Source organism: Lissotriton vulgaris, chromosome 1_1, assembly GCF_964263255.1.
Source record: "Lissotriton vulgaris chromosome 1_1, aLisVul1.2, whole genome shotgun sequence".
In the NCBI taxonomy this organism is placed as follows: domain Eukaryota; kingdom Metazoa; phylum Chordata; class Amphibia; order Caudata; family Salamandridae; genus Lissotriton; species Lissotriton vulgaris.
The window spans coordinates 2,100,416,853-2,100,442,695 of record NC_141685.1 but is presented as its reverse complement, the minus strand read 5'-3'; positions in this window follow the sequence as shown (position 1 = coordinate 2,100,442,695).

The window sequence follows — 25,843 nt, the reverse complement described above, 5'->3', positions numbered from 1 at the left end:
AGGACACGAGGGTCCTCTTAATTCTAGTCTCTGAAGGGGAAAAGGGTAGCGGGACAGTCTTGGTACCGGTCTGGTACGGGGTGGCAAGATGGGTAGCTCACAATCCTCGAGCTCGGAGATTTGGAAGGTCGGGCCGCGGCAGCCCCGGCAGGCTAGGATGATAAGTCTCACTTGAGAAGGGCCGCGGCAGCGCCAGCAGGCAGAGGCGATGATTCACACAAGGATGGGCCGCGGCAGCGCCAGCAGGTCCCGACGAAGGTGTAGGTTGCAGAGGGCCGCGGCAGCGCCAACAGGCAGGAACGATGGTCCACAAGGATGGGCCACGGCAGCGCCAGCAGGCAGGAACGATGGTTCACACGGATGGGCCGCGGCAGCGCCAGCAGGTCCCGATGATGATGTAGGTTGCAGAGGGCCGTGGCAGCGCCAGCAGGCAGGAACGATGATTCACAAGGCAGGGCTGCGGCAGCGCCAGCAGTCCGTCAAGGATGAGTTCTTCGAGATGTCTCTCGACTCCAGGATACAACTGCCTTCCTGCTCTGGAGCTGCCCCAGTTATAGGTCTGGCCTCCTTTGATGTCCGGACCCTTGCACTTGGAGGTCGGGAGGTCCGGGATGAGGGAGTCCAGACACACAGCAGGGGGGTGGAGCCAGCGCCCGGGGAGGCTGGGGGCGATCGGCACCTGGCGGGGGAGAGCCATCGACACTCCTCTCTCCCATTGACCTGCCAAGTGGTCCGTTCACCTCCTGGGTGGATGGTGGTGCCTCGATGACGGGGCCTGGCCAGGCCCAGGGTTGGGGTTGAGCTGCGGCCACGCGGCCTTGTGGTGCAGTGTCCAAGATGGCGGCTGGGCCGGGGCAATGCTGTTGATGACGGCCCGGGCCGGCCGATGTCGGGGTGTTCGGGAGCAGGCGTCCCGTTGGGGACGGGTTGCGGGTTGCTTCTGTGGGTTGCCGGGGTGGTTCTTCTGGTGACACCGGGAGTGCCGGTGCTCGGGCCTTATTATGCGGGGAGGGAGCGGCCCCTTCACGAGGCCTGTCCAACATGCGTCCCCCCCCAGCTGAAGGCAGGGAGAGTCACCCATCTTCTTGGGTACTCTCCTCGCCGAGGCGGAAAAAGCGTGACAGGCCGTCCGCGTTGGCGTGGTCCTGGCCAGGGCGATGCTCCACGGTGAAGTCCATTCCCTGCAAGGAGATGGACCATCGCAACAGTTTTGGGTTCTCCCCCCGCATCTGCATCAGCCATTGCAGGGGTCGGTGGTCTGTCTGTACCCTGAAGTGGGTGCCGAAGAGGTAGGTCCGGAGTTTCTTGAGGGCCCATACCACTGCGAAGGCCTCCCGCTCGATGGTGCTCCAGCGCTGCTCTCAAGCCAGTAGGCACCGGCTGATGAAGGCCACTGGCTGATCGACTCCCTCGGCGTTGAGTTGAGAGAGTACTGCCCCAACGCCATGATCTGAGGCGTCCGTCTGGACGATGAACTCCCGGCTGTAGTCGGGGGCCTGGAGCACGGGGGCGGTGCACATGGCGGCCTTCAACTTCTCGAAGGCCGCTTGACAGTCCGGAGTCCAGTTGACGGTTTTGGGGTTTTTCTTGGATGTGAGTTCTGTGAGGGGCCCCACAATGCTGCCATAGTCCTTTACAAACCGCCGGTAGTATCCGGTGAGCCCTAGGAAGGCTCGGACCTCGGTTTGGGTGACAGGAGGTTGCCAGGACTGGATGGCAGCGATCTTGAGCTGAAGGGGGGCCACCAGACCGCCCCCCACTTGGTGTCCGAGATAGGTCACGGACCCCTGGCCAATCTGACATTTGCTGGCTTTGATGGTGAGACCGGCCTGCTGGAGGGCGTGCAGGACTTCTCGGAGGTGGTGAAGGTGGTCCGCCCAGTGACGACTGTATACAGCGATATCGTCCAGGTAGGCGGCGCTGAATTCTTCGAGGCCCGCCAATACCTGGTTCACGAGTCGTTGGAAGGTAGCTGGAGCGTTTTTCATGCCGAATGGCATCACTTTGAAGTGGTAGTGGCCATCCGGGGTAGAGAAGGCGGATCGTTCTTGGGCCCTGGGGGTAAGGCCGAACTGCCAGTAGCCTGCTGTTAGATCGAAGATGCTCAGATAGCGGGCAGCCCCCATGCGGTCAACCAGCTCATCCGCCCGGGGGATGGGGTGAGCGTCGGTTCGGGTAACAGCGTTCAGGCCCCGATAGTCTACACAGAACCGGAGCTCGGGGGCGACGCCCGGGGCGGCAGCCTTGGGGACCAGTATGACTGGGCTGGCCCAGGGGCTGTCGGATGGCTCGATCACTCCTAGGGCCAGCATTTTAGAGACTTCGTCCTGGATGCAGGTGCGCACCCGATCTGGCACTCGGTACGCCCTGTGTCGAATAGGTGGACTATCCCCAGTGTCCACGTCGTGAAGGCACCAGGGGGTGACCCCTGGGGTGAGGGAGAACAGGATCGCAAATTGTAGCAGGAGAGCCCGACAGTCTTGGCGTTGTTCCGGGGACAAGGCCTCGGAGAGTCTGACCCCTTCCACTGAGCCATCTTTTTCACGGGTCCTCAGTAGGTCAGGGAGGGGCTCGGAGTCTTCTTCCATCCCACTATCTGTTGCCATCAGTAGGCTGAGCTCCGAGCATACGAAGTGGGGTTTGAGTCTGTTGGCATGGAGGACTCGGAGGGGGTTCCGGGGGGACTCCATGTCTATTAGGTAGGTGACAGGGCCCTTGCGCTCTATCACCTTGAAGGGTCCTGTCCATTTGTCCTGCAGGGCACAAGGTTCGACTGGAGACATCACCCATACTTGCTGGCCTGGTTCGAACTCGATGGAGGAGGCATGTTGATCGTACCATTTCTTCATGTCCTCCTGACTGGCCTCAAGGTTGGCTTTGGCGAGTTCCCTGAATCGCCGGGTCTGGTTGCGGAGGGTCAGGAGATACTTATATACGTCCGGAGGGGTCTTCTGGGGGGCCATCTCCCACCCTTCCTTGACCAGGCTGAGGGGGCCCCGGACGGGGTGTCCGTACAGGAGCTCGAAGGGGCTGAAGCCGAGGGATTTCTGGGGAACTTCTCGATAGGCGAAGAGGAGGCACGGGAACAGCACGTCACATTGGCGACGTAGGGGTTCTTCCAGGCCCATGATCATTCCCTTGAGAGTGCGGTTAAACCGCTCGACCAGTCCGTTTCCTTGCGGGTGATAGGGGGTCGTGAACCGGTAGGTGACCCTGCACTGCTGCCAGAGAGACCTCATGTACTTTGAGATAAAGTTCGTGCCCCTGTCGCTGACGACCTCCCGGGGGAAGCCCACTCGAGAGAAGATCCCCATTAGGGCTCGGCCTACCACGGGTGCTGTCACGGTCCGAAGAGGAATGGCCTCAGGATAGCGGGTGGCATGGTCCACCAGGACTAGGATGAACCTGTTCCCCTGGGCCGTTCGGGGGTCTAGGGGCCCCACAATGTCTATTCCCACCCGTTCGAACGGGGTGGTGACGACGGGAAATGGTTGCAAGGGTGCTTTGATTTTTCGGCCGCTCTTCCCGCTGGCCTGGCAGGTGGGGCAGGCCCGGCAGTGGTTGGAGACATCATTTCGCATTTTGGGCCAGTAAAAGTGTGTTACCAGGCGGTCGTATGTTTTGTCTTGTCCCAGGTGTCCAGCAAGGGGGACATCGTGCGCTAAGTTCAAAAGGAAGTCTCTGAAGCGGAGGGGCACCACCAGCACCCGACTGGCCCCAGCTCAGCAATTCTTTGCTCGCTGTAGAGCAGGTCATTGTCCCAATAAATCCAGTGGGCCCCTGCGGTGTCTCCTACGCTCTGGGCGAGGGCTTGCTGCCGGAGTCCCTCGAGGGAGGGACAGGTCTTCTGTTCTTGTCGGAATTGTTCCTGGGTGGGACCACCCTCTTGACGCCACTGGGCCAGTTCGGGAAGGTCCTGGAGTTGAACGGGCCCTTCTTCGTTTTGTTCTGGGGGATTGGTACTTAGGGCGTCTCCCTCCGGGACGATCGGGGGAGGAGGTTCTGGCCATTCGGGTTCTTCGGGACTGGAGATGGCGCGGGCGGCCATGGACTGGGTCGCTACGCAGGCCCATTCAGGGAGGCCCAACATCCCCAGGTGTTCTCTTTGTTCGACGGCTGCCCAGGGGGAACTTTCGAGGTCATTCCCCAGGAGGCAGTCCACGGAGGCATCATCGCGGACAGTCACCTTCAGCATTCCGGACACTCCTCCCCACTCGAAGGGGACGCAGGCCATCCGACACAGGCTTTCTGAGTTGTCGGCTGACCGGACGGGGCAAAGGACGTTCGGCAAATCTGCTCCGGGGTTACCAGGTGACAGCAAACTGCCGTCACACTGGCCCCGGTGTCGCGTAGGGCTTCAGCCCGGCGCCCATTTATGTTTACCCACTGGCTGTATTTTCTCGTATTGGCGGGTAGGGGAGCCCGCGGAATCATGTCTCTTTCCCCTAGGCAGACCAGGGACATGGCGGCTGGTTTCCACTCGGGCTGTCCCTGTTCGTATTCCTCATACTCCTCTGGGGCTTGCTCTTCTCCCAGGGCGGCGGCAGCGACCTGGCGGGGTATAGGATTCTGGTTCTTCGGGCAATTAGGGTCGTTGGCATAGTGGCCGGTCCGCTGGCACCGGTGGCAAGTAACGGTGGCTCGGAACCTCGGACGCATCGGGGGGTTTCCCCTGCCGGCCGGGGGCGGGGGGTTGTTGGCGGGAGCCGCTGGGACGGCGTCTCTGCCCCGACCCTGGCCTCCTCCTCCTCGGGGGCGATGGGGACCTTGGTTGGTTCTGGTTGTCTCGCTGGGCATGTTTCGGGCAACTCGGGTGCTTTCCCATCGGTCAGCTTCGGCGGCGAGTTGCCGAGGTTCAGTCAGTTTACTGTCGAGGAGGTGCTGCCGGAGGTCGACGAAGCAATTGTTGGAGAGGTGCTCCCACACAAAGAGATTAAAGAGTTGTTCATAGGTGGTTACCTGGCTGCCCTTGATCCACCCCTCGAATGCTCTGCTGAAAAAGTTCACATACTCCACCCAAGTTGTACCCGGGATCCGTTTGCAGTCGCGGAACCGCTGGCGGTACATCTCGGGCGTGAGCCCGTATCGAGTGAGAAGGGCGGCCTTCATGTGGTCGTAGGACGTCATTTGATGGTCCAGGAGTTGCAGTAGGGCGTCGCGCCCTTCGTTGACGAACCTCCCCCATAACCCGGCTCCCCAGTCACTTCGAGAAATCCGGTGGGAGGTCATGGCTATCTCGTAGGCTTTGAACCACTGCTGGATATCGTCGTTCCGATAATATTCTCTGACGACATCCTTGGGGATGTGGACTTTAGGGTCTGTAGGGCCAGGAGTGTTCTGGCGCTCGGGCACCCCGAAATCTTTATTCTGTTTCCGAAGCTCTATTTCTGCTAGATTGCGCTCATGTTCGTAGGCTAGTTTTTTCTCTTCCAACTCCCTCTGTTTTTGCTTCTCTTCCCGCTCCTCTCGGAGCCGCAAGTGTTCCAATGTTATTTTTTGTTCTGCCAATTTCAGTTCTCCGTCCAACCGAAGTCGCGCCAGCTCTAATTCATGGAGTCTGCTTTTTTCTCGTTCTCGGATCTCCTCCGGGGAGAGACCCGATCTCCTTCCTTCTGTCGTAGTGGTGCTTGTTTCTGGCGCCTCGAGGTTTTGGTTTTGGGGTACGGTCGTACCCGTCTCCGCCCAAGATTCTAGGGCCTTTTTGAAGTCTTCTTTCGTGCTCAATCCTGTGGTAGCAATGCCTAGTTCTATGCACAATTGTTTTAGCTCTCTGTGGTTGTACTCTTCTAGTTTCTCCATCTGGAATTTTTCTGTGGTTCCGCTCTCTTTTGTTGTCATTGTGGTTGGGTCATGGGGTGAGTTACTCTCTGTACGATTACGCGTTGGTTCGGATCGCGCCGCTGGCCACCAATGTTAGACGGAGACCCGGAGGGTCGGCCGAGGACAGGGGGAGAGGCCTCCGGTGAGGGCCGTCCCCTGCGATCGTACAGACGAGTAACTTCCCCCCCACAGATGGACACCACACACGGACGATTCTTGGAGCAAGGTTATCAGCGATACAGTGAGGTCAGGACACGAGGGTCCTCTTAATTCTAGTCTCTGAAGGGGAAAAGGGTAGCGGGACAGTCTTGGTACCGGTCTGGTACGGGGTGGCAAGATGGGTAGCTCACAATCCTTGAGCTCGGAGATCTGGAAGGTCTGGCCGCGGCAGCGCCGGCAGGCTAGGATGATAAGTCTCACTTGAGAAGGGCCGCGGCAGCGCCAGCAGGCAGAGGCGATGGTTCACACAAGGATGGGCCGCGGCAGCGCCAGCCGGTCCCGACGAAGGTGTAGGTTGCAGAGGGCCGCGGCAGCTCCAGCAGGCAGGAACGATGGTCCACAAGGATGGGCCGCGGCAGCGCCAGCAGGCAGGAACGATGGTTCACACGGATGGGCCGCGGCAGCGCCAGCAGGTCCCGATGATGATGTAGGTTGCAGAGGGCCGCGGCAGCGCCAGCAGGCAGGAACGATGATTCACAAGGCAGGGCTGCGGCAGCGCCAGCAGTCCGTCAAGGATGAGTTCTTCGAGGTGTCTCTCGACTCCAGGATACAACTGCCTTCCTGCTCTGGAGCTGCCCCAGTTATAGGTCTGGCCTCCTTTGATGTCCGGACCCTCGCACTTGGAGGTCGGGAGGTCCGGGATGAGGGAGTCCAGACACCCAGCCCGGGGAGGCTGGGGGCGATCGGCACCTGGCGGGGGAGAGCCATCGACACTCCTCTCTCCCATTGACCTGCCAAGTGGTCCGTTCACCTCCTGGGTGGATGGTGGTGCCTCGATGTCGGGGCCTGGCCAGGCCCAGGGTTGGGGTCGAGCTGCGGCCACGCGGCCTCGTGGTGCAGTGCCCAAGATGGCGGCTGGGCCGGGGCAATGCTGTTGATGACGGCCCGGGCCGGCCGATGTCGGGGTGTTCGGGAGCAGGCGTCCCGTTGGGGACGGGTTGCGGGTTGCTTCTGTGGGTTGCCGGGGTGGTTCTTCTGGTGACACCGGGAGTGCCGGTGCTCGGGCCTTATTATGCGGGGAGGGAGCGGCCCCTTCACGAGGCCTGTCCAACAGCCTCGATTTCTTCAGAACAAGCTTCACCCTTCCCACTCACCTGAAGAATCCTGCTAGAACTAATAAGCACTCCAGTCTGCCTAAAGTCCTTTGGAACTGGTGGTTCCCATGGTATACACTCCCTGGACGTCTTCTTCCTTGTTCCTTCCTGCACAGCTACTCAGGACCACCTGTGTCTCCCTGAGTCAAGGCTTCGAGATCTTATTCCAAATTCAGACAAGTTAAAGAAATAGGCTGAGTACCTGCTATCATGTTCCTGTACACTAAACCTTCTACAGTAGTAAACAGGACTGAGCATCCCTGGCTTTCAAAGACTATACACTTTTCCTCCATTTTCTCTATCTCTGTCAAATTCTCCAGCGCTTCTTGTGAGTTAATACTCTGGACCCTCCCTTCAATCTTGATGCTAGAACTGTCCCCACTCAATGATTAAATACTTTAGTCTTGTGTTTCTATGATGAACAGTAGTGCCAAGAGAAAACACTTCAGAGTCTTTGATATATGCATCAACCTTGTACCCCACTCTGTGTTTCGAGTGTATCCTTAGGAATGCAAGTGTATCTTTAGGAGTGCTAACTCCAATCTGTATTTCAAGTTTATTTCTAGGAGTGTCACATGTCAGTATGTGATTTTTATATTTCTTCTCTCATGCTGGGCTGCTAATGAAACTTGTAAGTTTGTATCACTAAAGTCAATGCAGGTTCATTGTATGTAAATACTTGTTAGTGTACTGATGGTAACTACCTCCTTTTGTTATTTCCAGTGCATTGCTTAATCGCAAAGCTAGAGGTTCTAGTCCAGTGCACATCTACCTCACAAACGTAGACGGTCTCAGAAGTGAAAATCCTGTTGCGCCGTTTTGCACAGCCACTGAGCAAATCCAGTATCTAAAGTGTCTCTTTTCTTATTTTATCCCAACACCCCTTCTCACACCAGGAAGACAGTGTGAGTTCTAAGGTTTCGGTTTCCTCACTTACATTGTCTGCGGGTGGGATAGGAGTTCCAGTATTGGCTCTGTGGTAGGAACCAGGTGAGTGCATGATAGTGGGCACTGCAAAAGCACCTTCATACTATTAACCATATTGAAAATGTGAGAAGCCCAAAACACAAAATATATTGAGTGGCCCTGGTAATATTGAGAGCAGATATGGAAAAGCTGGAAGGCTGAATTAACGAAATTTAGAACAAGCTGACAGGGATAAAACATGGAGTGGATGAAATACACACTCATGTAGCAGGACAAGCCAGATACCTGGAATACTGTGCTATAGAAGCAGGAGGTAGATCACATCATAAATATGCACTGCTGGTTGCCCTGCCTGAAAAAGAGTAACAGAACGTGGAATTCTTCTTCGCAGAAGTGTGGCGCTGAATATGTCTGTCTGACTATTTCTATGCTGACTGTTGAAGGGTGCACACGGATCTCCTACTATAACCCCCTAACCAGGAGGCATGTAACAGTAAGGTTGCTAAATTTCAGGGATTATGGCTTACTGTTGAAAAGGGAGAGACAAAATGGTTACTTCATAATCGAAAATGTGTTCTTTTTGCCTGATGTTGTTTCCTAATGAATTGAAAATCTATTGAAGCAGGTACCAATCATGCAGTCCGGCGGTGCAGCAAATGAAGAAGATACACTCCCAGAAGCATAGTGAGCCACTCTAGAGAGGGGGCAATGCCAGAAAGCAAAGCCACTATGACCGCAGGATGTGATCAAGGCACTGGAATAGGATCCACCACCATAAATGATTCGGATGCTACAGTGTCTAGTTACAGAAACCTTTCTCACTGTTGTTGATGAAAACAAAACTTTGAACTATTTTCTGCACATTTCTATCAACTCTTCCAAGACTAACATGGGTTATATTTGCTAATGGTTCTACTGTGACAGAACAGGAAAGATTCTTGATTGGACTGTGCTGTTAATGTTGTGTATGAATATCATGACTAAGGCATTATAGTTCCAATATGAGCATAATATGAACATATAAACTGCCAAGACTAGATAGGGAACAACAGAAATGTAACATTCTTAGTTACCTTATAGGTTCTACAAAAGGCAAGCAGTAACTAACAGATCAGCATAGAGCCTAATATGGCAATTTACTTAAGGCATATTTTCACTTAGAAGACATCCACTTCATCATGCAGATATCCTTGAACAAAAGGAGTAATGAGACAAAGGGGTAGAGTCTGGGGTCTCCCTTATGCCATTTCCCTTTTCCTGTTTTCATTACTGGCCCTCATGTTTCTATGTATGTGGTTACTGAGGAAGCTGTGAGACATGGAAGAGTGCATTGCTTCCACTAGTTCCTATGCACAAGGTTACCACAGCCTGTCACCACATAGTTCCCCTCGCCCCTTTCATTGTTCCAAGGAATTTGCGTTTTCCTACATAGTTGTTTTCAACAGAGGGAGTGAAGGCAAGTTTTCAACGAGCTCTGAGGAAGGGATTTTTGAATACTGCTTTTAGATATTCCTGCTGAATGCTGCAATGTGTATTATCTAAAAATAATGTTTCATTGCCTGCAAATTGCACTGGATTACGGCAATAACACCTGACTATAAAATAACTTTTGATCTACAGTGTAAGCTGTATGAATGACTTATCTAAAAGGCACTCGGATCAAGCATACCTTAAGAAGCGGGAACACCTTTTTGTTGTTTTACAGCAAACTCATCAAACAAAAACAAAGGGTGAAAGATTGAAAAATGGGTGGATAGGACATGTATATGAAACATACTCAATGTATGCTAGGGGCATCCTAAAATGATTAAACCAAAGGTTCCATTAACAGAATGTAAAGCACACGTTGATGTATCCGGGCAGTTTGAGCTGAATGGTAACTTGTTACCTTTCTTAAATGTATATGTCTCAAACTCTCGCAAGTCAATTTTCTAGACAACCTTCCATCTCTTCCGACATTGGTTCGTTTCTTGCTACTGATTGTGGGAAGTTTTAAACTTTGTGGAAGATGAGACTTTAGAAAGATCTAGATCTCATAAACAGGAAAGGAGGTGGTTGATTTGCTGGGAAAATAGTGTTCTTTATGGGTGGTTAGCAACAGACTGATGCACTGAGATCCACACGACCTCTTTTGGCTGGATGAAACAGGACAAACTGAGACATAGATGAATCGGGATGCGATGAACTATTAATTTAGCACACATCTTTTGAACTATTAGAAGTCACTCTTAATAGGGTACTCATAATATAGATGAGCATACCAGCCGTTCAGAGTGGCCGACGAAGACTGTCTGCAGCCCTTCCTATCAGGGATGTTTGCCCTGACTTGAAAAACATCATTAAAGGCATTTTTCTACTCCAAGTTTCTCCTGATGAAGACCCGCACAAATGTTTCTTAGAAACCACGATTTTGATTGGGGGGCTGAAATGCTGACAATATATTTAAGTTGTCTATACTGAATTTTTAGTCTTTTGAGCGTCTGCTCATTCATAAGAGACTCCATACCACAATTGTCCAGACAGGCTAATTACTTGTTGTAAATCTGAACTTGCTTTTTGCTCACTTATACAGTCACATTTTACTTGATACACTGCATGAGCACCTTCACTTAACAGCTATGGAGCATCCCCCTTTTGTATCGTTGTGAACCATTTTATCTCATCATCTTTTGAATATATGATACACAAAAAGTCAAACAGACCCATGTGTGTTTTGTATTTTTCTTATCTGATTTATTCCTCACAGATATAGTTTTGAAGTAAATGAAGGTTTCACGTTTTTTTTGCTCCAACATAACCATGTCTTTTGATGTTTTGATGTACGCCTTGAGTGTGGCACATCTACAGGCCAGGGAATCTGCAAACATGGTTAGGCATGATTCTCTGTTCACAGCATCTACATGACAACATAAAACACACTATCTGAGGAGAAAGATATCAGAAAGTGGCTTTTGGGTGATCTTAGGTGCTGTCCCAATGTTTTAAAGATATCATTACTGAAGTACACTACCCTTATTCAAACCTCAGGTGATCACCCTATCAGGAAGAAACTTTTACTTTAAAAGTCCATTGCCACTTAAAATATGTATTAGAAAGCTATTTTTCTTTCTTTTGTATTCATTTTCCATATTATTTGGTCTTGCCTGACAGAAACATTGGAAGTATCAAAATCCTGGAGTGTTTAAATCACATAAAAACAGCCTATTTTGAACAAAGGTGAACACTATGTTATAGGAAACACAGACACTGTAAGGGTCATTCAGGGAATGGTTTACAAAATCCAAAACATTTAGCAATGGGTTACCATCAAATTGACTTGGTGATCAGTCCTATCATCTGGCCATAGCCAGGTGTGAGTAAGGCTAGTCCCCTGATCATTGGGACCTGAAAAGCCACACCATTTGTTGGTGGTTAAGGATTTGGTCCACCAACACAATGAGCCGTCAATGATGGCTGATCCTTGATGGTTAAGTGAATAATAGTGCAACAAAAACAGAATAGTGAATTTAAAATAGGATGATGTGTCCTCCTATTATAAATTTTATTCTACGGCCGAACAACATCTCCTAGTTAAAAACCTAGAACAGTGCAAGAGAGACAGTCAACAAATATCTGTCTAGTAATGGGCTAACATGTTTGGCTTTCATCAGGGCCTCTGTTCTTTCAGTAGTTGCACTTAGTGATTCCAAAAACAAAATAAACACCACCAACACCAAAGTGGAATAATAAAGAAAATAAAACGGTTGAATAAGATACAACCTGTAACAACCAGAGACATTAGCCCTCCATGTCAATTAAGAAGTAAGATTTCTATGGAGAAAAATGTATCATACTTAGTTGTCAACTTACTGTGTTTTCATCCAAAAACATGTGTTTGACCAAAAACATTTGAAGGAAAAATAGTCTATTCATGCTCACCCTTCATGGTAGGGGAATTGACCTCACCTCACCTGGACCTTGCTCAGGTTCTACGAGGCCCCGCACTATATAGATATAAGAGGTAAAACAGAAAGGGGAACACCATGAAGCGTAAATATCAGCCTTCTGGAAAGGATGTCCAAAACTATTTCTGTTCAGCAACTCTACTTATATCTAAAAATCAACAAGTGTAGAGACTCCTGCACAACAACTATGTGAACCCAGTCTCAAAGTCTCTCAGATGTGTCATATTTCTCCACAAACTTACATTTAAGAGTATCTCAAGTCTGTTCCATACTCTATGTGGGGGCAATATTAATCAACATTAATCAACAGACTATGCCTTGTGGATTGCTGCAAACAAGGACTCTATAGCTAGAATGCTCAAGTTTATCCATTATTTCTCAAAATCAATGAAGGGAAGATTCTCTAGACTCACCTCTCCGTCGATATCTCAAGCTCTCATATGAGTGTTGGGGGAGGTACCGAACAGGAGAGGGCCGGCAATTTTACAATGTGTCTGAGGAGCATAGTCATTGTAACCTTACGCTTCACTCTACAAGGCGGGAAACCCCTGAGTAAACCCAGAAGAGTATCTGATTCCCCTAAGGTTCTCCGTACCTTTTTTGTGTGAAAAGCACCGAAATTCGAGCATCATCTCTGTTTGTTTGTAAAGTATTGAATGCACTATTTTGCGCTCGAAATCACGCGAGAGATCTCGCGAGAAGTACTACGGGATGATGTCATCCCGCCCGTAATTGTAGTTCCTTAGACACCAAGAGTTTCAATGTCCAAATATATGTAACATTTGGGTGTATCCAAAGGATAATCAACTCATATAATTGTGTCGAGTGGGATTGATGTTATTGATATTGATTCTTGTACATATTTGCTTTATGCTCCAAATCCCGCGAAGAACGTCAGAAATGAACTACTGGATGATGTCATCATGACCCTATTTGTAGTTCTATATCTACAATGTATTTGATAATTACACCTTCACATACAGGTTATTGAGGCATATATTCGAACAAAGGTAATGACAATGCCCCAGACCTGATATATGGTGTTGAAAACGGACATACGACCTCCTACTGTCCATGTCGGTAATTTATATGTCACATCTAGTTTTATTAATCATTATCGTGGGCACTGCCACTCCCGTTTTCCCCAGCCTTCATGCCGCAGGCTGCACAAAAAGAAAATCAGCGTTTGATTGTGCCCTGAGGCGCTGCCGCACCGTGAAGAGACGAGAGGCAATCCCAGCGTTGCCAAGGACTCGTTAGGGGCAGATCACGCTGGCCAGCAAGAACACCCTCCAGCGCACCCCTCGCATAGACAAGGGTATCGAAGGAGTGCAGCACGCGTCAGAGGGAAATGAGCTGATACCAACACGGACCCCTTTGTAGGTCACGTCGGCTGGAGGAGACTGGAGAGGAGCAGTTTGTGGTCCCGACTGCCTCCTGGTGAGAGGGGCACCAGCTGCAAGGGACTCAGCGATGTTCCTCTATTGTTTTGGGGGCACTTGTTGGTTAGATGTTTGAGGAGTGTCCTCGACAGAGGAACCCACAGTGGGCGGCTCTGTGTGAAGGAGTCCCCGGGAATTTCTGCATTCCCTGGTGTAGACGGGCAGGTGGCCCAGGAGCATAAGTGTGGGAAACAGAGTTACTGTATAATATATAATGACATTGCAGGTTCCGCTTTGAGGTTTATTGTAACACACTGGTAATTTTGATATGCTAGGATTCGGGTTATGCCCCGCACATGGCTTATGTCAGTCGTGATATGAGATCTACACAGTGATGGTATAGGGTGTTAAGATTATAATTTTTTTTAATGACGTGTGCAACCCATAGGAAGCTACCTTATCACACTACCAGACTTATGTAGGAGCCCTAATACCGGTCGGAATTGGCCGATTTCGGCCGTTTCCGACCGGTATTAGGCTTTTCAGATGTAGGGGGCCTACCGAATCGGTAATTTTACCGATTCGGTAATTTTACCAATTAGGTAAATATACCGATTCGGTAAAATACCGAATCAATATATTTACCGAATCGGTAAATCCATATGTAGCTGACACTCCTAAGAGTGCCACAGGCTCTTAAGAGTCAGTATTTTACCACACAACTCTATTTTGTGGTAAAATACAGAATTCAGGTGTGCATGCACATCTGTGCATGCACACCTGTGCCATGTGACACACAGACATGCCCTTAGGGCATGTATGTGTGCCACATGTCACACAAGCCTGTACTTGGGTTGCTAGAGGTTGTCAAAGTGACACCCCTTGCACCCTTGCAGGATTCGGTATTTACCAATTTGGTAAATACCGAATCAGTATTTCCCATTGATTCTTATGGGCTTCAAGGCCCATAGGAATCAATGGGCAATACCGATTCGGTATTTACCGAATCGGTAAATACCGAATCTTACAGATTCGGTATTCCTAAATTCGGAATTACCTAAATCTGCCCCCTTCCCATTTACAGACTCTTAAATACCGATTCGGTAAAATTCGGTATTTAAGAGTCTGTAAATGGGAATTACCTACATCTAGCCCTACATGTACAGTTGTGACAATTGCCTGTTGGCAAAGTGATGTATGGTCTAAGTAATGTCATGGCAAGTGCCTAGTGGCACAGTAATTCATTTGGTTATGGTCTACAGTGTTTCTGTGCAATACAAAGGATATTTTTATATAACCTTGTGTGGAGTCTTTTTTTGTGGTGTGCCTTATGGGTCACTGGTGTGTGTTTGCGCGAACGCTTTACACATTGCCTCTGGGATAAGCCTGACTGCTTTGCCAAGCTACCAAGGGGGTGAGCAGGGGTTATCTTAGGTGTGTAACTCCTTTACCCTGACTAGAGTGGTGGGTTCTGCCTGGCTTTGGTGTATGCCCTATCCAACCAAAAACCCAATTTCCAACATTGCCAAATACAACAACATGAATATTCAAAATACACTGGCAGTTAAGAAAACTTCATGTTTTAACCTGTAAGCTGCTGAGACTCCCCCCAACTCCCAGTACTGAGACTCTTTTTATATGCTTGGGGCATTTTGGCACAAAGGTATCAAGACCAAATCTGCATTCTTTTTCTGACCTCTTTGGGATTCAAAAGGTACCCAGGGTTTGTGTATTTTCCGGGATAGAAAAGAGAAAATAGCCAAAATGTAGCAACATTTGAAGTGCTTTGCAAGAAAGCATTTGATTTTTTTTCTAAAAATGGCATTGACAACATAGTTGCAATGTTAAGATCACCATCTTCACCTAGTGGGACAACTTAATGAAAGCCTGTGATAACTACAAGGGCTGTATTTGTTATCAGCTTAATAGGAAGGTCTGAGGTTTGAGATCACAATATGAGAAACGACTCTGAATATAAAACACAAACTTGTGATGCCAAAAATTCCTCTCAATGCAACGTATGCACAGATGGCAGAACGAGACAATAGTAAATTAAAAAAGAGGCATTACGAGAGAGGCAAGATTGCTAGTAACCTATCTGTGGTAGTGAAAAGCTCCAATATGTATTTCAGTGATCAAGAATGACAGTGAAAAGTTACTGATGCTGGTAAATTGCTGGCAGTCTAGCTATGGCAGTGAAAAGCTCAGACATGTATTTCAGCAATCAAGGATAACAGTGGGAAGTTACTGATGCCCCGATGGAAATAACTGACCAGTTTGCTTCAATCTATGACACCCTACATGTCTCAGATCACCAGGAAAGAACGGAGATGTAAGAGTAGTTCCTGAGATACCTCCATCTTCCATTATACAAGAGAACATAGCAGACACCATTTCTGCACTACCTAGGTGTAGATCCCCAGGTAAAGATGGGCTTCCGGGAGAATTGTTTTAAAACATGCAACAAATCACTCGTTCCTCTTCTATACATGGTATGTAGGGCAGATGAGAAGGGCTATCTCGGTCCGGTTTCAAATAAAGCAAAAAGTTCCTTAATTCCCAGAGCAGACAAAGATATACTCAAGTGTGCCGGCTATCACCCAATCTCTCTCACCAGTGTCAATGTGAAGGTGATGGCCATATCTTAGCCAATAGACTTTGTAAGTTTATACCCTCTTTGATTCATGATTTGCAGTTGGGTTTCATGCTTGGGTTTTCCTTGAGGAATCATATACAGACCCTCTCACACCTCCGCTGGGATGGTGGAGACTTGATGACAGAAGCACTGACTCTCTTATTGAATGTGGAGAAGGCTTTTGACAGAGTAGAATCGGACTTCCTTTTCCGCACCCTCGAGAGGGCCGACCTGGGCATGACTGATTTGCCAAAATGCTATGGCTCTAGGAATCATTGATGGCCAGCACTAAGTGTGAGGAACATTTTTCTGTCCTACTCACATTCGACAGGCACTTTTCAGGTCTGCGCCTTGTCTCCACTTCTGTTCATATTAGCTTTACAATCCCTATCATCTGTGTTGAACCTGACCCTTTTTGAAGGGGTATCCCCAAACATGTTGCCTTCCTCCTGTATTTTGTCTGACCTGTTTTTGTTGACTTTAGGACTCTGGGCACTTTACCACTGCTATTCAGTGACAAAGTTAATTTGCCCTCTCTTTTAAACTTGGTATTATTGGCTTACACCTGTTTGGCATATGTAATTTACCTGTAAGTCCCTTGTACAGTGATATTCCACATACCCAGAGCCTGTAAAGTAAATGCTACTTGTGGTCCTGCAGCGCTGCATTCGCCACCCACAAGCAGAGCCTTTCAAACCTGCCACTGCAGGGCCTGTGTGCGCAGTTTACTGCCACATTGACTTGGCATTTAAGTATTGGATGTCTTCATGTTTTCTTTACTTTTTTCACATGTTTTTGTAACAATGTATTGTGATGTATTGTACATAGTATTATTTATTACTTTTGAAATGTTTTGTAAAATGTCTGTATATATAATGTAGATATGATTGGGCAATTCTCTTTTTCATGTTGTAATTAACTAATTAAAAGCATAAAGGATATAAGTAAAATGTATAAATAAAATACTGGTACAAACATAAAAAGAATGCGTGTGACCATTAAGCAGAAATTACTTAGGCTTTCCCAAAAACTTGAGGTATAGGCTTATTCCCTATTACTCTCACATACCTCCAGAAAATGGGCATTCTTTGTGCTTATGACTCTGTGTTTTTCAGCCTGACTCCAATACACGTCTAGGGTAGAGTGATAGCTGGGGTTAGTGCATTCTTTTCAGACAGCCTGACCTGGAAGCGCGCACTTCCTAGTTTCCCCGGCCTCTGGTGCGCTCACAGTTCACTGAGCTTTTCCTGGTTGAGGGTAGTGCTGTGTGTATTCGCCCCGTAAGGTCCCTCGGGGAGGGATGCGCAAGTGAAGTAGTGTGGCTCACTGGTTAGAGGCGGCAGACCCGAGAGCAGAGGACGGCCCGGGACCAGGGTTCGATTCCTGGCACGGCAGGTTTCTGGACCAGGGTCAGTGGACTCGATAATTCTCTCGCCTCGGTGCCCACTCTGATCAGCGATCACACTCGGCAACTCTGGGCATTAGCTTGCCTCATCTTCACTAACGGCCCCACCAGACTGCCGGGGATGCCTGGTCTCACCCTGGAGATACCCATAAAGGAATCATCTCTCAGGGAAGCCAGGAAGGGTTTCGCAGCGGTCGAAGCGCCTTGGGACCCTCCGGGTAAGTAGTGCGCTATATAAATGCCTATACATTTACATTTACATTTACAATGTTTGGGAGAAGTAACATTCCGGGACCCCAACGTTGCCCTAAGAAGCGTCAGCCGGCGGAAATCCCCCTGAGGGCCCCATTGCAGGAAAGTTGCTTCGCTGGGAGAAGATCTCTCCTGTGCTGCCTGCTGTGCTCATAGACAGCAAGCGGGTCCCCAGGGATGCTTTAAATACTAGCAGGTGCTTGTGGGGAGAGCCTGCCCCCCACTAGAAGTGCCGAGCGTGAATCAGGCTCCTGGGGAAATCCTTCAGCCATCCTGCGCTCCTTGGCGGGTGGGTCTGTGTCTGCAGGGTTGATCGGTGGTTTGAAAGGCTCTGGAGAGCTCAAAACTCCCCTACATTTGTAGAATGACATTTGCAGGGTGAGGTTAGGATTCTGCCACACAGGCCAGTGTTTTAGGAGATGGCCGTAGTCAGCAGCTGCTCCGTGGAATCACGGATAACTGCCTTGGGAGGACCCCATGAAATCTGCCAGCCTAAATTGTGCTGTGTGGGTGTTCCCACGCTGTCTGGGCACCTATCTGGGTGGGCCGGTGGACCGTGCTGGTGACTCTCGTTGTGAGACCTCGGCGGAAGCCCCCAGAGTCTCTAAGGTCCTGGCCAAATTACTGTATAGTGTGTAATAGGACCACAGGAGCACTGTGCCTTATGATGTTATGGTTAGATTATTGGTACTGATGGATATACAATGATGCTTTAGCAATCCTTACATGTTCTAAATCTTACCACTGCATTTTTCACCCTGGCGGGTTATTGTATGTTGCTTGTACTCCTGCACTGAAAGGATAACGAACACGATTTCAAGGACTTCATAGTATGTACAGTAATGTTGTTGTCATGAAGTGTGCAACGTATGTCTTGACCTTATAGCACTGACTGTAGTGCTATGACAGTTGCTTAGTTGGCAAAGTAATCAGTTGTTTATGTTGTTTTGGTCTATGTTTTATATACATTACAGTATATTTTTATATAATACTATGTGGAGTCTCTTTTTGTGGTGTAATTAATGTGACACTGGTTTGAGTGTGTTGAGCAAACACGTAGCACATTGCTTCTGAGATGAGTCTGACTAACAGAGGTTATCTTAGGTGTGTAACACCCTAACCCTGACTAGAGTGGTGGGTTCCTCCTGGCTTGGGTGCATACCCTAGCCAACAAGAAACCCCATTTCTAACAATCTGCATTTCTCTCTACAGAAGAAACCCGGGGTAGAATACACCGGTAGTCCCATTTAAACTGTTTCTGAATAATGATGACATTGTATTGACCTTGACAGATCAACAGGTCTCTATTCCAAGTACTATGTCAATTATCGGCTCTTTTACACAATGTTCTGGATTTAAAATGAACTGGGACAAGTGCAGGTACTGCCTACAACTAGAAGCACGATCAAGGCTTTACTGGGTATCCCATGAAGTGGATCCCCAAGGGACTGAAATAGTTGGGCATCAGAGTTGATTCTTTGGTGGAGGACAACTTGCGTCCCCTTACATCCCTGTCAAAGAGTCATTTTCTGAGATGTACACACCTCAGCGTTTTCGTGTGGAACAGGGTTCAAATGATCAAAATGACTGTGGCACCTAAAAACAACTATGTAATGGGATTGCTGCAATAAGGATTCATTTTACCATACTGTGTTGCATTGAAGTAGACATCAAAAGGTATATTTGGGGAGAATCTTGAGCCTGGCTAAAGCCAGAAAATATTGTGGGCCCACACAACACCAGGCGGACTGAGAAATGTATACTACTATCCCCAACACTTATCTCACATGGCTTGTTTCCTCCCTCAATCTCCACACAGACCCTCATGAGTACCTACAGAAAGGCACATATTCCACTGTCTTGAACCACAACTACCCCCATGTATTGTAAATATGCACTCCAAGGGACAAACTCTAACCCTGTGATTACATGCATGTTGTGCATATGGAATCACTGACGCTGCCTGGTAAAGATACACCCTTACAACCAAATCTCTCCTCCAATCTGGAGGAAATGTAGGAGCGTTGGTCTGAGATAGGCAGATTGAGAGGGGGGGGCTGTTTGAATTAACAAAGGGATTCAATCAACTGACCAAAGATCTTGAATGGGGAGTTTAGAGACTTTCAAGCCTTAACGAACAAATACGGTTTAACAAATACCAATTTTTGGAGATACTGTCAGCTGAAAAAATATATCCACAGTAGACTAGGTTCCCTACCTTATGAATTTGTTGAATAACCCTGTACTACATTTCCTGGGGGTATTTGGACTACTGAGGGGCCTGGTCTATGGGATGTATGGACTCAAGCTCACTGAATTGCACACTTGATACAGATTGCAGCCTATTCTTAACAGCAGATGGGGGGATTACTGGAAAGTCATGTCAGAGTAGTCCAAGAATCAAAGCTCAAATTTATGTATTTTAAGGTACTCCTGAAGGTACTGATCACCCTAGGGCTGTCGCATGCCAGTCAACTGCGAATGTATCACGTTACTACGCATACATTTAGAACGCTGTATTTTAAATTTTGCGTTTGTTACAACGCAAGTCGTTACAACGACTTACGCTGGAGGGCTCTGGATTTAGGAATATTATGAATTACTATTCCAACTCCTGTCTACATACAGTAGGGAGCGTGTTGGAATAGTAAATCATACTATTCCTTAGGTTGAGCGCCATCAAGCGCAAGTCGATGTAACAATTTGCGTTGTAATGACCGTGAAGTAAAGGCATTGCAATGCAATGCCCGCATTGTAATGAATGTTTCCTGGCAACTGCATCACCACTCATGCTTGAAATGTGATCAAGCTCACTGTGTTACTCTGCATAACTTGTGGAGCCGTAAAGCGTTGTTTCAGTACTGGCAGGAGACATGGTCAGAGCTGTCCAGCATAAACTCAATACAAATCACCTCTTCAACACATTTCTCGTTTGTACATGACACAAGCGATATACCTGACCTTAACTCCTACTCCCACAGATGGTTAGCAAAATCCTTAATTGCAGCGAATATATGTATCCTCTAACACTGAAGACAACCTATGGTCCAGACAATGGCACTCATTGCAGATAATGAACAAGTCAATTCAATTCAATTTAAAAGAGCTTTATTCACTATGTGCAACAACCATAAAAGCAAAAACAAAATGTAAAATACATGTATAAGACGTCCAATGCATAGCATAGTCCAATTAACTATCAAGTATAAAAAATATCCAATGCATAAATCAGACCAATTAACCATCAAGTATGATGGATTTCCTAGCAGCAATTGTTTTCATAATAAAGAAAGTAACATAAAAGCATATTCCAGGATCATCAAGAGTAACCAATAAGTTCATAGCAGCATGGGTTATTCTCACATTGAAATTGAAAAAAGAAGGTTTCAAATAAAAACATCTTAAAAATTATTAGAACTTGCAGAGTAGCATAAAATGTGTGGTGCTTTGTTATGATATTCCATTTCAGGTGCATAGGGTTGACAGATACGTTTTCATGGTAGGGAAGGCAACTAGGTGATCTACTATACCTATTCTCAAATGGTTCAGAACAAAACGGTGTGAGGGCCTAGTCACTACTGTCACGTAATCTTGAAATCCTCCTTTGACCTCAAACTGTTGATAAAATGAGAGAGAAGGTTGTTTCCCTATCACTCTCCTGCAAGTCTCTATTTGATGGGCTAAGAAAGTATCCTTAATCTCCTATTTGGATATGTTTGTCACACAGCCTGGGTCTCCATGGATCTGAAGATTAAATAAATTACTAAACCAGTAACGAATATATTTGAGGCAGGGGATACTGTAACTTTGATCCAAAAGTAAGCAGTCTTTAATAATGGTTTGAGTACATTTAGGGGGTCATTAGGATGACGGGTGGACTTTGTCCGCCCGCCATCCTGTCGGTATGCGGGACCTCCCGCCATAAGGTCGGGGGTCCCGTGGGAGGTATTAGGATGTGCCCGCCACAGTGGCGGGCACATCCTGTATTTTTAGCATTGTGGCGGGCGGTGCTCTCTGCACCGCCCGCCACAATGCTAAAAATGCATTTCAGCATTTGCATTTACAAAGCGGCAGGCACCGAGCAGTGCCTGCCGCTTTGTAATTACAAATGAAAGTGGGTACCACAGGTACCCCCCGTGTGCATCCCCCACCTCTCCTTCACTCTGGGGGCTCGCAGGGGACCCCCAGAATGACGACCGCATGCCTTTCCGTGGTGGCATCGCTGCCGCGGAAAGGCACCTGTAAACAACCATCATAATATGGCTGGCGGTGTCTAATAGACACCGCCACCATATTATTCCTTTTTTGCCCCGGCCGCAAGGCGACCGGGGCGGAAAAGCGGCGGACGGTCTTTCCGTCCGCCGAGGTCCCCCCCCGCCATACTAATATGGCGGGGGGGGAAACGAGTATGGATGTCGGGCAGAATGCCCCCGCCCGGCTGGCGGTGGCTACCGCCAGCCTGGCGGGAGCAATCCGCCCGACATCATAATGGGCCCCATAGTCTCCTCTTTGTTCCAAATGGCTCTCCATAGCAATAATAGCTGCAGAGTGATGTGATCCGATAGGTAATTAATACCTACTTCCCGGTGTATATTTTCGGTAGATGCTGATTGGGGTAGGCACAAAAGGCGTTTTAAAAAGGAGTTTTCTTCATACTGTAGTGTCTGGTGATGAGTTTGGCCCCAAATCCCTGCACCGTAAAGGGCTATGGCAACACATCTAGCCTTGTTACCATATCCTTAATACTGTGATTACCTAGCTTGGATGCAAATCTAAAAATCGCATGGACACTCTTGATCATCTTAGAGGGTACATTAGCAGTTTGGTTCATCCATTTCCCATTTCCTGAGTAAGTTACGCCCAAGTAGCAAAAGGTATTAACCATTTCCACAGGGGAATTCTCTATGTAAAAAGTTTTGCATTTCTTGGTTTTCTGACCACAGGCCATGACAAAAGGTTTCGGTCTTGTCAATTGGGAGCACTTAGATTGAGCAAGGTTGGCCACAAGACAGAGTGGTCAACAAGGTCAAACGCACTGCTAAGATCAGCAAAACACAGGTATAATCTTTCCTGTTTAGCATGCATATATTGGCCTATCAGGGGTTCTAAGTTAATACATTGCTCAAGAGTTCCCAGCCCTTTTCTGAAAACCATATTGAACTGGTGAGAGTATCTCATTTTCGGTAGCCCAGTTTTCAAGTCTCACCAATAGTATTCTGCTCATCACTTTAACTGATGAATCCAGAAGCAAAATGGGCGATGATTTTTAGTTTAGGATTTGATGCTTTTTTTTAAATAGGGATTATCACAGATTGACCCCATGGCGATGGTAGGTACTCCGTCACTACCAAGTTAAAAACTCTAGTTAAAATGGGGCTCCAAAGATCTATTGCGGTTTTGTAAACATCAATGGGGACCCCATCTGGGCATGGTGCTTTGCCACTCCTACTGCCAGTCAATCCGTCACACACTTCGTCGATGGTGATATTTAGTGACATCAATGGCCACTGACTTCTTGCTGTACATGGCAACCGAAGTACATCGCATCAAGTCGATTAAAAATACTAGAAAAGTGTATCACCCACGCATCACAATTAACATGAGAGAATAATTCTGGGAATGAATCACTCTTTAAAAAAGGCGAATTAACAGTTTCCCAAAATAGCTTACTGTTCACTGTATCCGCTGCCAATGATAGTTTATCCCTTGCTGACTCTTGGAGCTTGTTTCTCCTTGCCTTAAGGACCAATTTATAATTATGGCATACATTTTTGATGGTCTCTGTATTTCTAGGTTTACTACCCAAGGCTTGTTTGAGTTGGCTTAGGGCCTGTGTGCAAATATGATCAAACCATCCTCTATTTTGTCTGCTGTTTTCTCTGAAGGGTACAGTCAATATCCCCTCAATTACAACATTGGTTTTTCCGAAGTTGGCTAGCAGCAGGGAAGGAATAACATCCTCGTTGAGGCAATAAGAAATCTCTGTATAACGTTTAGTAACAACAATTTCCATTAAAACTTTTGCAGGATCGACACCAACCCATTTAATACGTGTCCCGTTAGGCCTGATAGGAGTAATACACTAATGAAATCTTGCTTTTCAACCATTTTTGGTTCTCAAACTAATGTTGATATAGAACAGGAGTTATGGTCACTCAATACCTGCTCAGTGATCCATGGACTACAACACAAATGGCTGCTGCTTGCTGAAATCAGCATATCATCAATAATAGACGTAGCATTTCTGCCAGTAAATATTGGTATAGAGCCACCATTAGTATCCCTGTAACACTGTAACAACTCAAGATCATATTTGACCATCATAAATTAAGAGCTTCACCATAATTGTTGTGTGTGAAATGCATACTTTCATCATCCTCGCCATGCATGTTCCCACAGACCTTAGTCATTAACAGTGGACAAGATTGAATATTAAAATCCCCCACCCATATTATAACAATATTAGTCTTAATAGTGTTTAGCAATTTATCAAGCCCATTGTCTAATTCTAATACAATATTACTACAGGTTGAATCAAACACGCTATCGACCATAACCACATCCCTACAATATTTGCAATGTAACCATAAAATCTGAGAGTGTGTTCCTATAGTGATAGTTATTTTACCAATAAATGTAGATGGCTTATTTGAAATAAGGGCCAGGAGTCGCCCTTTCACTCTACCAGCTGGCAAAGGCACAGCCTGGAGCCAATATGATGTAAACCCTTCTACATATACCGGTTAGGTACACCAGGTCTCTTGCAGGCAAATTATATCACGGTCGGTAGTAATAAAATCCTGCCAAGCTAGTGAATCCTGTTTGCCTCTTAAGCCTGCGACGTTCCAGTTGGTAATAATGTATCCATTCTCAAGTGTTATCCTGAAATTGACTTGCGTGTACTTGCCATTACTTCCTTTATCTACACTTACAGATGGGGCCTCTATAAAAATACACTCTGTGTCAGTAGCACAGTAGGCTCAATCTGGGGTGGGTTGATTATAGGCAAGCCCCTTGCATCTTTGTCATCAACCAAGCCTCCAGCAGGATATGGCTCCGGTCCAGGATGTTATATACTCTTATGTCAATTGTTTTCTTGGAGAGAGCTCAAGGCCAGGTATCTGTTTGAAACTGGTATATCATGGGGAGGTTGGATTGATAAAGTTGAGTTCATTCTCCGAGGATTTTGATCATCTTCCCTATATTGTATAAACCTTAGGTGTCTATAAAAGAAACCAAATGGTAACAATGTCATGATCGATTAACATTGAGACAATGGGGGTGCTCTATCTAAGGTGTTTCTAGCCCAACAAGGAGTTCTAAAATTGATTATTATGCAGTCTCCTTTGAGAAACTTTCGTGAGAGGCCAATTACCAATTAATAATTAATTAACAATGAATTAGTTATCAATACATATAAATATAAATACATATTTACTTAATTACAATTAAATTACTTCCCACCCTATTCCCCTATAACCCACAACCCACTCCAAATAATAAATTAAAACATTGAACATAATTATCAATTAATCAATTAATTAAAACTTAATTATCAATTAATAAAAAAGAATTACCAATTAATAATTAATTAACAATTAATTATCAATACATATAAACAAAAATACATATTTACTTAATTACAATTAAATTGCTTCCCACTCTATTCCCCTATAAACCCACAACCCGCAACAGAACTAAAAAGCAAAATTAAATTAAAAAATAATTATTGATTCATAAAAACTAATATTTAATTTACCATAATTAAATTACTTCCCACCCTATTCCCCTATAAACCCACAACCCGCTACGGAATTAAAGTACGCAAACATTAAATAACAAAACATTCATTATGTAAAAAAATTAAACATTCATTACAAATATAATATATATTTTTAACACATATACTAGCAGACATAACACTAAAAATGTTTTCGATATTATGGAAAACGATATTTCTTACCTTAATTTGGATATTCTAACAAACTATATTTTGGTAATTCGATATTCTGTCCATTCTATATTTTTTATTCGATGTTCTGGGCAGTCGATATTTCTGAATCAATATTTAGGGTGTTCACCGGTTAGACCAAATCATGCTTTTCACAGACATCTTGGTAGCGCCGCTGTGTTGGGGGTCAGCATGCATCATTTGTGAGCTAATG